The sequence below is a fragment of the Lissotriton vulgaris genome, chromosome 3_1 (assembly GCF_964263255.1).
Source record: "Lissotriton vulgaris chromosome 3_1, aLisVul1.2, whole genome shotgun sequence".
Classification (NCBI taxonomy): domain Eukaryota; kingdom Metazoa; phylum Chordata; class Amphibia; order Caudata; family Salamandridae; genus Lissotriton; species Lissotriton vulgaris.
In genome coordinates, this window is record NC_141689.1 from 162,850,930 (window position 1) to 162,863,086 (window position 12,157).

Consider the following 12,157-nt stretch of genomic DNA (forward strand, 5'->3'; position numbering starts at 1 on the left):
CATCACCAATGTCCTATTTTCTTGCGCAAAGTTGTGTATTTGCATAATCCCTTCAACAGTAGTAGTTTGGCCTATCCTATCAAAAATAGTAAAGTCTGCTTAGGCATTTTGTTGGTGGGAATTGTCAAAAAGCCTCAAGATTAAGAAAACTAGAAGTAGTAGAAGAGGACAACCCAACGCACTGGACTCAATGGCTTGAGCTATTGTTGAATCTGAGTTTTATTTAAAACCTTTTAAATGAAGCGCGGCCAACTGGGCAAGCTTAGCAACAGATAGACTAATAGTAGTAGTACAGAGAGTTATAGCAGATAGCAGAGGCAGTTATAGGCAGGAATAACCAGAATTTAGAAACAGATAGTATAGATCTAAGATGAATTTGTAAAAAAAATAGAATTAGGAAACTGAAATAATAGTTTGGAAAAAAGTAAGGTGCAGGAAAAGTTAGGGAAATATAATTAATAATAGTACCTACTGGAAGACTTACTGCGGCCAGCAGCAGAGCCCTCAGTAGAAGAGTGGTCCTTGCCCTGGGAGGCATGTTGTTCTTGTTCCGCCGACTCGGACCCCGTCTTCTTGTCCCTGGGTGCTGATCATGTAAGATTTAATAAAGAAAGAGACAAACATTAATTATTGGTGTGAAATAAATAAAATATTTTAAAATACACTCAAAAAACTTTTGGGGGAACAACAATTGCAACAAGATTGAACTATCTAATCTGATCGACTAGTAGTATTGCGAGATTCACGAGCCGTCTAGTAAGCCTAAGTACCACCTGACTTAGCCCACCTATTCCAGACGGGCCAATTGTTCACTAAGTCTGCATTTCCATTTATTTTAGTACTCAAAAATGCATAGATGGAGGACACATCTATATATTTTTGAATACATCAAGTTGTTGGTTGGTTGCTGCTGATGTTCTGCTAGTGATGATATGCCTATTAACATTCACTAAACAAACTACAAAAGGTTCTACTAAGGACTGGGGTAAGCAGCACTCAGCAGCACATACATGACAGAGGATGCATCAAGCAGACCACTTAAAAAGTACCAACTAATACCAATAAGTAACTAAACCTACCAATCCACCACTATCTCTTCTTAGTGGCAGGAGGACAAAGGAAGGACTAGAATCTCTCTAGCATTACCTAACTTAAGTTCTCTAAAGTAAACTCTTACATAATCAGGCCAAGCGATCGCAAAGTTCCCAACAAGTAAGATGAGTAGCGCCTAGCACCTGTGTCATAACAATCACAGAAGATTTTTAAACGTAATTTACCTGTAATGTAAGCAGCAGCATTCTTGTTAGTCGGAAAAAAAATATTCGCAATATATAACACAGTGCAGAAGAACACAAAGAAGTAATATTAAATAGCTACTCACCAAGGGACCTCCACTCCTAGCAGGTCCAGCAGGTCCTGCTCCCGGTCCAGAATATCGTACCACTGATGTGTCAGCTGGTTATTGGTGCGCCGGACACCAGAGCAGCAAAACACTACCCGGCGAACCTTTCCCCACTGCTGCAGACGCTCCTGGAGCCCGTACCCAGACCCAGCCCTGCCGTTTGCTGTCAGGGCTAAGGGGAGGTGGCGCTGCACAAAAAAATCCAGTGCGGCCCCCTCCACCTCACCAAATAAGGCCCATGCCTACACCCCTTGTGGGCGCCACCATCCACAAGGAAGGTGGTCACAGCTCTGTCTACGGCTACGAGCCCTGTGGCCTTTTGCCATGGTTCTGGGTAGGCAGGGGCTGAAAAGAAAAGATAGGAATTAAAAATTAAGTACATACTCTACCCAGATAAAGCCAGCAGATCAAAGCGACGAAACCAGGAATATTGGGGGGATTATAAAGCACGAAGAGATAGGTAAGATGAGCAAGATGGACACAGAAAAGATGGAGAATATCCAAGAGAGCGTTCAGAAGGAGTTATGTGAATTACTTGATCAAAGCTTGGTCAGTGATCTAACTGTGCTTCAATTAAATACCCTGGGTGCACAATGGAATGAGGAGCTTGAACCTAATAGACCTAATGAATCTAACGAGAAAGTACAAAATGCAGACAGCGACCATACCCTGAAAACATTGCCACAAAGACGAGAAACTAGAGGGACCAAAGCAAAAGATGTAAAAAATAAGGAACGAGAACAAGATGGAGGGAAAGAGAGAGCCAAAGGCAATGAGAAAGAGAAACAGAAGGGGAAGGAGGACGACAGAGGTAATAGAAGGGGTCTAGAAAAAGATAAAGATAAAGATAAAGACAAGGACAAGGACAACGACAAAGCTAAAAGTGTCAACTATAGAGAACAACACAGGGCTAAAGAAAAATTAAAAAAGGAAAAAAAAGTGACAGACAGGCAGCAAAAGGCAATGGCGGAGAATCAGATAAAAGGAAGGAAAAAACTAAAGAGAAACGCAAGGAGAAGGAGAAAGACTATGAAGATACTGAAGAGATTGAATTAATGTTAAAGAAAGCTAAACGCTTGCAGACCATCAAAGAATTAAAAGCAAATGCAAAGATGACGGGAGAACCAACTGCATTGCAGCCTAGTATATTAAATATCTTTAGTCCAGTTCCCAAAATGGGGGCAAATAAGGGGTTGAGTCATGCGGTAATAACCCAGGTGTCAGCAAAACTGGACAGGGAAAGTGAAAGACTCAATTTAGTGACCAATGGACAAGTAAATCTAAATCCCCTACCTGATAAACTACTATTGCAAGGAAATGATACAAACTCTGAGGAGTCTGATGTAGACATGTATGAGACTGGGATTTCGACTGCTAGTGAGACGAGTGGTGTCAAAAAAAGTCGAGACCAAGAAACATCGTCCCAGGAAAATTCAGGTCGCTCTGGAACAAGGAAAGAGAGTGATCCTGGACAAGGAAGCACACCAAGGAAAAAACTGGAGAAAAGAAGAATAAGGAATAAAAGACTAAATAGATCTACCTACGATGAAACCACCGATCAAGGAAGTCACACAGAATTGACCAATCCTTGGAAAAACTTAAAACCTGAAAAATCAAGAAAAGCAACAGAGAATCAGGTAAGTGGGGAGGAATCTATTGCGGACATCTCTGAATACGATGAGGCAGAAGAAGCAAAGGATCCGTCTCTGAAAGATATATTGACTTCAATAAAGAAACTGCACAAAGATGTTAAAACAGACACACAAAAGAACCACCTCGCTATACAAAAGCTCCAAGGGGCAGTAAATAAAGTGGGTAGCACTTGTCTGGCGATTTCTGAAAGGATGATATCAGTAAAGACACAAACTGACCATCTGGAAAAAGATGTTACGTATCTGCAAAAACAAGAAAAAATACAAGAAGGCATTATACAGGACCTGATGATAAAGGTGGAGGAACAGGAAAATAGAGCCAGGCGGAATAATCTGTGATTCCTGGGGCTCCCAGAAAGTGTAGAAGGCAACGACCCAAGGGGGTACATAATTAAACTTCTTAAATCATCTATGCCCAATTGCAAACCTGGGAACTAGAGAGATAAGTTCAAAGAGCCCATCGTTTTCCTCTTACTCAGTCTAAAAAAACAGAAAATCAATCTAAATTTCCAAGGGCAATGCTGGTGTTTTTTGGAATTTTTTTACTTCGGCACTCCATATATGATTTAGCTCGCCCCACAAGTAAGAAAGAATATCATGGTAGTACATATTTTGTTAGACCAGATTTTGCCCACGCGACCGTGGAAAGGAGATGGAGGCTGAGACAGCTATTTAAACCTTTTTGAACAGATTGGTGCTAAAGTGTATTTACAAAACCCGGCAAGATTGAAAATAATATTCAGAGGATCAACTCGGGGCTTCACTAGTGAAATACAGGCTGAAAACTATCTCAAAGAAATTTCTGAGACCGTGAAAAAATTGACCGGAGATACGAGCAAGAACTCATTTCTTTCCTAAGTGAAATAAAAAATAAGTGTCATATTAAGAATCTCTCGCTGGTGAAAAATAACGGTAGAACAATATTAAGTGCTATTCACATATGAAATAATATACAAAAAACTTTACTAGAGGAGCAAAAGAAAAGAACCCTTGATTGTAAAAACCTTTTGTTTTTTGTATGGAAATGATACAGTCACGCAAGGTTGGGGGGGGAGGGCACTGAGGTGCACTGACCAACGAGCGCCCACACCTGGATCCGGCTGGACCCAGGATGCCTCAAGGGGAGGAAAGGGGAGGGGGGTGGGGGGGGCCTTTGGGGGAGTAAAGGGGGGGAAAAATCATCATCAGATAAGGAAATGTGTCATAATAAAGGGGGAGAAAGGAAGGGGGGAAAGGGAAAAAAAGAAAAAAGAAAAATGATACGCATAGTCACAATTAATGTATGTGGATTAAACTATGCAAGAAAAAGAAGGGAATTGAAAGAATATTTTAAAACACTGCAAGCTGATTTAATTTGTGTTCATGAGACACATATAGAGATTTCTCAGAAAACTTTACTGGAACAATTGGGGTATAAAGTACTGACATGTACGACTCAGGGTACGAGAACACGGGGGGTTGCAATATTAGCTCGGGGAAATAGAACTGCAGTAAAAAAACAACAGGCATATAGACACGGCAGTGGGTCTTAACGGAGTGCCAAATTCAAAGTTTTAATTTTACTTTATGTTCTATTTATGCACCAACAGATGACGACCCAGAAACTCTAATCCATAGAAATTCTCAACTATCCAACTGGCCTCTCCCCATTATACTATGTGGCGATTTAAATATAAATGGCCTTAATGGGTTGTGGAAAGATGATCATCCTGCAAGGTTTACTGGTAAAAAGAAAAAAACTCATAGAGCTCTGATTCAACTCATGCAGGACAATGGGTTGATCGATATTTGGGAACTTACAAATGGAGGGGGAGGCAGCACATACTATTCTGCCCCCCATAAAACTTTAGCTCGGTTAGATTACTTCTTGATCTCCCCCTCGCTGATACCGATGGTGAGAGTTAAAAAAATGCCCAGATTGATGTCGGATCATAATCCGCTCTCTATGGAGATCTCTATACCATATTTTCAGAAAAATATAACTAGCTGGACTTTTGGGAGAGAATTGTTACAGGATACAAATTATATTACCCACATGGACATTTGGTTAAAAGAATTCCTGGAAAACAATAGAGGTACAGCGTCACCCCAAATAGTATGGGATGCTATGAAGGTAGGTATTAGGGGGGAAACGCTAAGCTACTCTCTTAGACGGAATAAGCAGGAAAAAGAAGATCTTGAGAAGAAGATAAGCTTAGTAGCAAAGTTAGAGGAAGAATTGATAAGAAATATAAGAGAGAAAGAGGAGGTGACAAAAGTAATGCAAAAATTGGCAATGGCTAAAGCTAGAGTGGGGGAAGCATATGCTGCAAAATCAGCTGGTAAATATCTAGCGAGGAGGGAAGAGCAACATGAATACAGCGAACAGGTAGGACGAATCCTAGCGATCAGAACTCGGCAGGCGGCTACTCAGGGGCAGATAACAGAAATGACTTTGGAGGCAGGGGTGATAGTAAAAACACCAAAAGAAATTTGCTCTGTATTCCAGAAGTTTTATTAAAAAAAAATATAGTCAGGATAATGGGGAAGCAGATACAGCAGAAATTGAGCAATATTTAGAGTCTGCCTTACTAGATAAGCTAACAAAAGAGGACAACGAATCCCTTGAGAATAACTTTACCTTAGAAGAAGTACAAAGAGCCTTTAAAGATCTTCCGTCAGGGAAAGCAGTTGGACCTGATTTAATACCGCTAGAGTGCTACAAGAAGTTCTTTCTGATTTTAGAAGCAGACATTAATAGACTTATGGTTCTTATACAAAACGGTGCTGCCCCTCCGGGGTCTTGGGGAGAAGCTTCAATGGTGGTGTTTCTGAAAAAGAATAAAAGCTCTACGGATCCCGGGTCATACAGACCAATCAGCTTAATGAATAGTGATTGTAAAGCCTATTCTAAAATTTTGTCAAATAGGCTGAGCTTGATAATTGGGAAGATAGTTTCACCCTGGCAGCACAGGTTTATACCGGGGAGGAGTAACGCCGATCATATTAGAAGGGTGTTTGCGCTGCTGGATGGTACAACTGTCTCACGAGACCCTATGTCTTTAATATTGCTGGACGCCGAAAAGGCTTTTGATAGGATCTCGTGGGGTTTCCTGTGGGCAACAATGATTAAGTGCAATTTCGGGAAAAAATGTATAGGAGCATTAAAGTCCCTTTATAAAAATCCGAATATCAGACTGAGAGTAGGGGGAGAACTGAGCGAGGTAATAAAAATCGAACGTGGGACCAGGCAAGGATGCCCTTGCTCCCCTCTACTCTTCGCCTGTTATATTGATTCATTTATTAGATATATAGAAACAAATAAAAATATCAGCCCAATTATGCTGAATGGATACGAGACCAAAATATTGGGATACGCGGACGATTTAGCAATCACATCATCAACACCAATAATAGCAATTAGAGAGATCGAGGATGAAGCTAAAAAATATGGTCTTCTATCAGGGTATAAATTGAACCAAGGGAAAACGCAAATAGTTGTAAATGAATTTGTTAATATTCAGGACAAAAGAGTTATAGAGTCTGCGGTCTATTTGGGCGTTAATATAACATCCGACTTATCGAAGGTTGTGGAGGAAAATCTGACCCCAGTAATTAAAAAGGCAAAATTAGACCTAGACAGGATGGACAATTTACATTTAACAGTTATAGGTCGCTGTAATGTTATAAAAATGCTGTTCCTGCCCAAAATTTTATATTTATTCCGCACAATTCCTTTATTATTTACTAACAAGTGGTTTAAAGAAATAGAGGGGATTTGTAATCGCTTTATATGGGCAAAGGGCAGAACCCGAAGATCCATTAAGATGCTGGCACTGTCTAAAGAACGGGGGGCCTTGCAGTACCGGACTTTAAGACATATTATTTTGCTTCAGTCCTTCAGTATTGTAAAGGACTTCTCGGTGGAAATACGAAAGATATTTGGAGGGGTAATGCTGGCATTCCGGATATATATGAACTGCTGGTTTTGGATTCTAATAAGGGACTTCTTACTTTCAAGGAGCTAAACTATTATAAAAGAACGAAGTTCAAGGTGTTCGGTGCGGCTATCTCAGCTTGGTCAATTATCCGGAAGAAAATTAAATTAGGGAGAATGAATTTTTATACTCCTTTATATATGAATGAACTTCTCCCAGATGTATTCCATGATCAAGTGATGAGGCAGTGGGATAATCTTGGGGTCAGCATAATTGGAGACATTACAGATCAATCAGGGTTAATAACATTTGAAAGGGCGCAACAGCTATACAATTTGGATCGGAGAGACTTTTTCAAATACTTACAGATAAGGTCAGTCCTGCAGAGAAAACAAGCAGGCAATTGTAAATTTATTAGGGTAGACTTGATGGAATTTGTTCGAGATGAGGATGGATGCACAATCTCTCAACTATATGGTGCATTATGCCAGTATAATGAGGATGACAGAGGAAAGGTATTTGATAAATGGAGAAATAAATTAAATCTATCGGGAAATGAGGCTGAAAAATCGCTCATGTTAGGAAACACTACTTTAAAGGTTGCAAATCTGCAGGCACAATATTTTAAGACTCTATACGAATTATATTATACAACGCATAGAATAGCCAGTTGGGGGGGCACGAGTGGGATCTTCTGCCCAAGATGTCAGAGTATGGAGGCTGACACAATACATATGTTTGCAGCTTGTCCTAAACTAGATCCCTTTAAAGAAGCTATGGAGGAATTCTTTAAAGAGGGTTTGGAAATCTCAAATAAATTAACTAATGAGATTATGGTTCTTGGGGTGGCAAAGGAGGGGCAGGAGGTACCCCATCAAGAATTTTTATTTATTGCAATGACGCTGAGCCGGCTTTGTATTGCAACGGTATGGAAAGACTCTAATTCTCCTTCGTTTCAACAATGGCTTTCAAAATTATTAGCTATCTATACTCTAGAGAAAGCTTTATATGAAAAAAAAGGCGTGAAGGCAAAGCAGCTTGGGAAGCGGATATGGGCCCAGGTTGAAAAATGGAAAATTAAATTAGACGGTTAATTAAAAAGAGGGATAGACTCATGCTTATTCTTACAAGATTATAGTCGGTGGGGTCAAAACTGCTTAGCCCTCTTTGCAATTTTTCTTTTTTGTTGTTTTTGTTTTTGCTTTCATTTAAACTTTGACTTTTAAGAATATGTTGTACATTTCGTTTGGTTCTTTAAGTGACTAAGCACTAATTGAATGATTTCTGCATAACTGATATATATGTCAAAATAATCAATTGTTTACACTTTGTTTTTCTGATGATGAAATAAAAATAAAAAATAAAAAATTAAGTAAAAGAAATAAAAAAGCAGGTAATAGAAAAAGAGTGAAAAACACACAAAAAGTAGAAAAAAATTCAAAATATAGAATCAGTAAAATAGAGAGATAGATAATAAATAAAAAAGATTTTAAAAAAGTTTCCAGAAACAGAGGATTGAAAAGATAGAGGGAGGATTGAAAAACAGGGCCAGAACCATAGCAATAGAGTGAAAAACAAGATGGCCACGCCCATTGCGACCACATGGGCAAGTTTGTGCGATATTTACCCCCGAGCACGCAAAAAGCGCCACGAACACGTAATGCGCATTCCCGAACAGCAAATACTTATCGCCAACGGGCGGGAGCATGCAATACCCGACCCGGTACAGGAAATAACCATCGCGAGCGGGTGGCTCAAGTAAAAAACAAGATGGCCGCACCTATTAGCGACCGCATGAGCAAGGTAGCGATATATTTCCCAGCGAGCACACAAAAGCACATTGCAAATGGGCGGTACAAGCAACTCCGCGTCTTTGCGGAGTTTCTGCATGCTCACAGGGGTTTTTTACAATTTCACTGAGATTTACGTAACGCGACTATGCAAATTCCGCCCACCCCTAGAAATCAACAGCAATCTTCTGTAAAGATTGCTTAGAAAGATCAGACATGTTCAATGGGTGCTGTGTTTTTTTGGGAGACAGACAGTTGCATAGATGACTAGCTTTAAGCTCCCTTGTTCTTTAAGACAAATGAACCGCGCTCGATCCCTGAGGGCTCTTCTAGTTGCAGCAATGCCACGATGTTCTTCATGTGCCAGTTCAATAATTTGCTGCTTCTGACTTTAAGAGATAACATTCAGATGACCATTTAAACAGAATATCTCCATTTTTTAGTTCTCTTAGAGGGGCACTTACAGTGGCAAATTAAAAACAATACCTGGAGCAGTAGCTGGCCATGCCCAGGAAACATTGCAGTATGGTCACATCTTCTGGAGGTGCGACCTCCATGAAAAGTGTGGTGTTGAGAAAACAAAGGGGGCCCTAAATGGCCCTTTTGTGCCTCACGCCATGTGGACATTTACCTCCCCTGAGTGCATGCACACCAGTACCTGCACAGCATGAGCTGGAGCATTCCATGCTGTGCTGGAGCATTCCATGCTGTGCAGATACTGCCTTTGACGTTTCCATTGTGGTGCTATTTCATAGGCACTGTCCTGGGAACGCCAAAGAACCGCCCACTAGACAGGAGAAAGCTCCTGATCTGGTGGGCATTTCCTACATGGGCATGGGGGGGCAACATCAGGGTGGTCCCACTCCTGCACCGCCACACAAGGCCGTGAATAAGGCCCCATGTGTGAGACCTTCATCAGCAGACTGCATGCTTGTGTAAGTGCTTTGCATGTTCCTTTTGTGTAGCCCCAAACACCACTATATAATTACTATAGTTAAAAGAATGTGTGACAGGCTGAATTACTCGATGAATGACATCTTGAAAGAATTCTGCAGCTGTAAAACAAAGTATTTTACATTTGAACAAACCAATATGCATTGAAAAAGTAGTAATGTATCTATAGTTTACTTCCAGTTCTAGTTGATGGTAACCTTTGCTCGGATCAAGACGGGAGAAGGCTCTGGCGCCACTCAGCTGTGTGATCATGTCTGCAGTGGGTGGACCTGGATGTCTTTCTCTTTCGATTGCTTTGTTAGCCTGTCGCATATCAACACAAATGCACACTGAATCACCACTGTCCTTCTTTGGCACTATCGCAATGGGTAAAACTCACAATGTCGGGCCAGTAAAGCACTCTAGGATGTCATGCTTTAACAGTGTTTCTAGTTTTTTCTCAATGGCTTCCTGTAAGTGAATAGCAATTCGATGGTGTCGCTGTGCGAATATCTTCATTAATGTGAAGCTGTACTTTCAAGTTTTCCAAGTCCATGAAACTATGTCGAAAACTGGCTAACTATTTCAGAATGCACATTCAAGTTGTAGTTAACAGAAATCATTCCCATATAAGTAGCAGTGTTGAAATTTAATAAGCATGCACTTGGAGAAGTACCTGAGTACTTCTCGTTGCACTGTTGTTTTCTTGTGCCGCATGGTCGCCACAAAGGATCATTTACACTGCAAAGGTGTAGAAAGGGCCTATTTGACAGTATGAGATGTGGTATCGGAGATAGTTCTTTCTACTTTTCTGCCGGCATGATGTTTATCAACGCATCACTGTCTATGATGAAAGTTGTAGGACATCCATTCACCTTGAGTAGAATTTGAAGACATTGCCTCATGTGGTAATTCTTTTTAGACTTGTGTTTTTTCTTGCAAGCGATCAATCCTACATGTTCATGTTGATCTATGACTGAAATTACCAGCTCACATCCATTTTCCTCATCGTCACATGATGATGTCATCAATGAACTGTTGGACGATGGATTTGATAACAGTTGACTTTATTTTGTTTCCACTTGCCTTAGTTGATGTTGCTGCTTGGCCTTGTGGGAGTGGCTAGAATGCTTCTGGAACTTTCTAACGTCCAACTTCTCATCTCGTTGTTATGCACTCACTTAGTTACTCTTTCACTTTTCAAATCGTTATAAATTGGTTAGCAAGAAATTTAACTTCATGTGGAAAAGAGCAAGGACACAATTTCTTTTTCTTCAGCGACATCACTCGGTGCCTTATGTTTCAACTTACTTTTCATGCTCAATGCTGATTCATTTTGGTTTGTTCGAACTTCCATATCAGTAGCTTGTCATTCAACACATTCCTCCACTCTTGCAGCCATGAGCACTTTCTCCAAGCTGAGAGTTTCTCACAACATGCATACTCGGAATGAATCGGAGAGGCAACCATTGATAACTCTAAGACACATGGCTTCCTCATCATTGAGTTCATTGAACTTTCAGTGCTTTATAAGTGTATCAAATCTTTACAAACTCATCCATCATCTCACCAGGTTGCTATCTTGGTTGGTTGAAATTTTACCTTTTATAGTGGACATTCAGCATGAACGTGGCCTCCAACGTCTTCTTGATTTGACAGTATGATGTTTCTCCAGCTTGTGATATTTTCCTTATCACCTCTTTTATTCCATCATCTTCAAGATTCTTTAAGTATTTGATGATCTTTTTTTCATCTGCTTCATTTGTAGCACCAATGAAGTCTTTGAACATTTCAATCCAGGCAGTCCATCTAGCACCAATATCCTGCAATTTGGCGGTGTCGATGGAGGTGGTGGTTTCAGGAACACAGTGGCATCGTATTTTATGCTGTTTCCTACAGACCTCAATAGTATGTGCTTTCCAGACAGTGTTTGATTTTCAGCGTCACTTGGAACAGTGGCACCTCTGCAAGCATCAGCCTGCTCATTGGAGGTTGGGTCATCATACCCAAGCTGAGAGCAGTGGTGCCATTTTCCTCTTCATGGTGTGTAATGATTTCTTTTCTTGCATGTGTTCTTCACTGCTCTTGACATTATGCATTATACCTGGCTGTTGCTGCCTTTAGAAAGTCTTCGTACTTGGTTGTCACTGTCTTTAGCATGCCTGTTTTGTATCTGTGGTGGCTCTGTGTTATGCTGTAGCTCATTATCTCTTCTTTCCGCATTAACAATAGATTTTTGGCAGGCTCACTCACTATGCTCCTCCGTAGCTCCTTTTCCCTTCTTCAAAAGCCTTTCAAAAGCTGGAGTAGTGCTTTGACTCCACATACTCCAACTGTCAATCGCTACTTGAGGCACATGTGGCACACACAAGCAGTTTGTTGAACCACGGCAAAATCTCATTAGCATCATTTCAATAAAATGATACGAGGCCTATGACACTGCTGACCTCAAAATACTTCTGA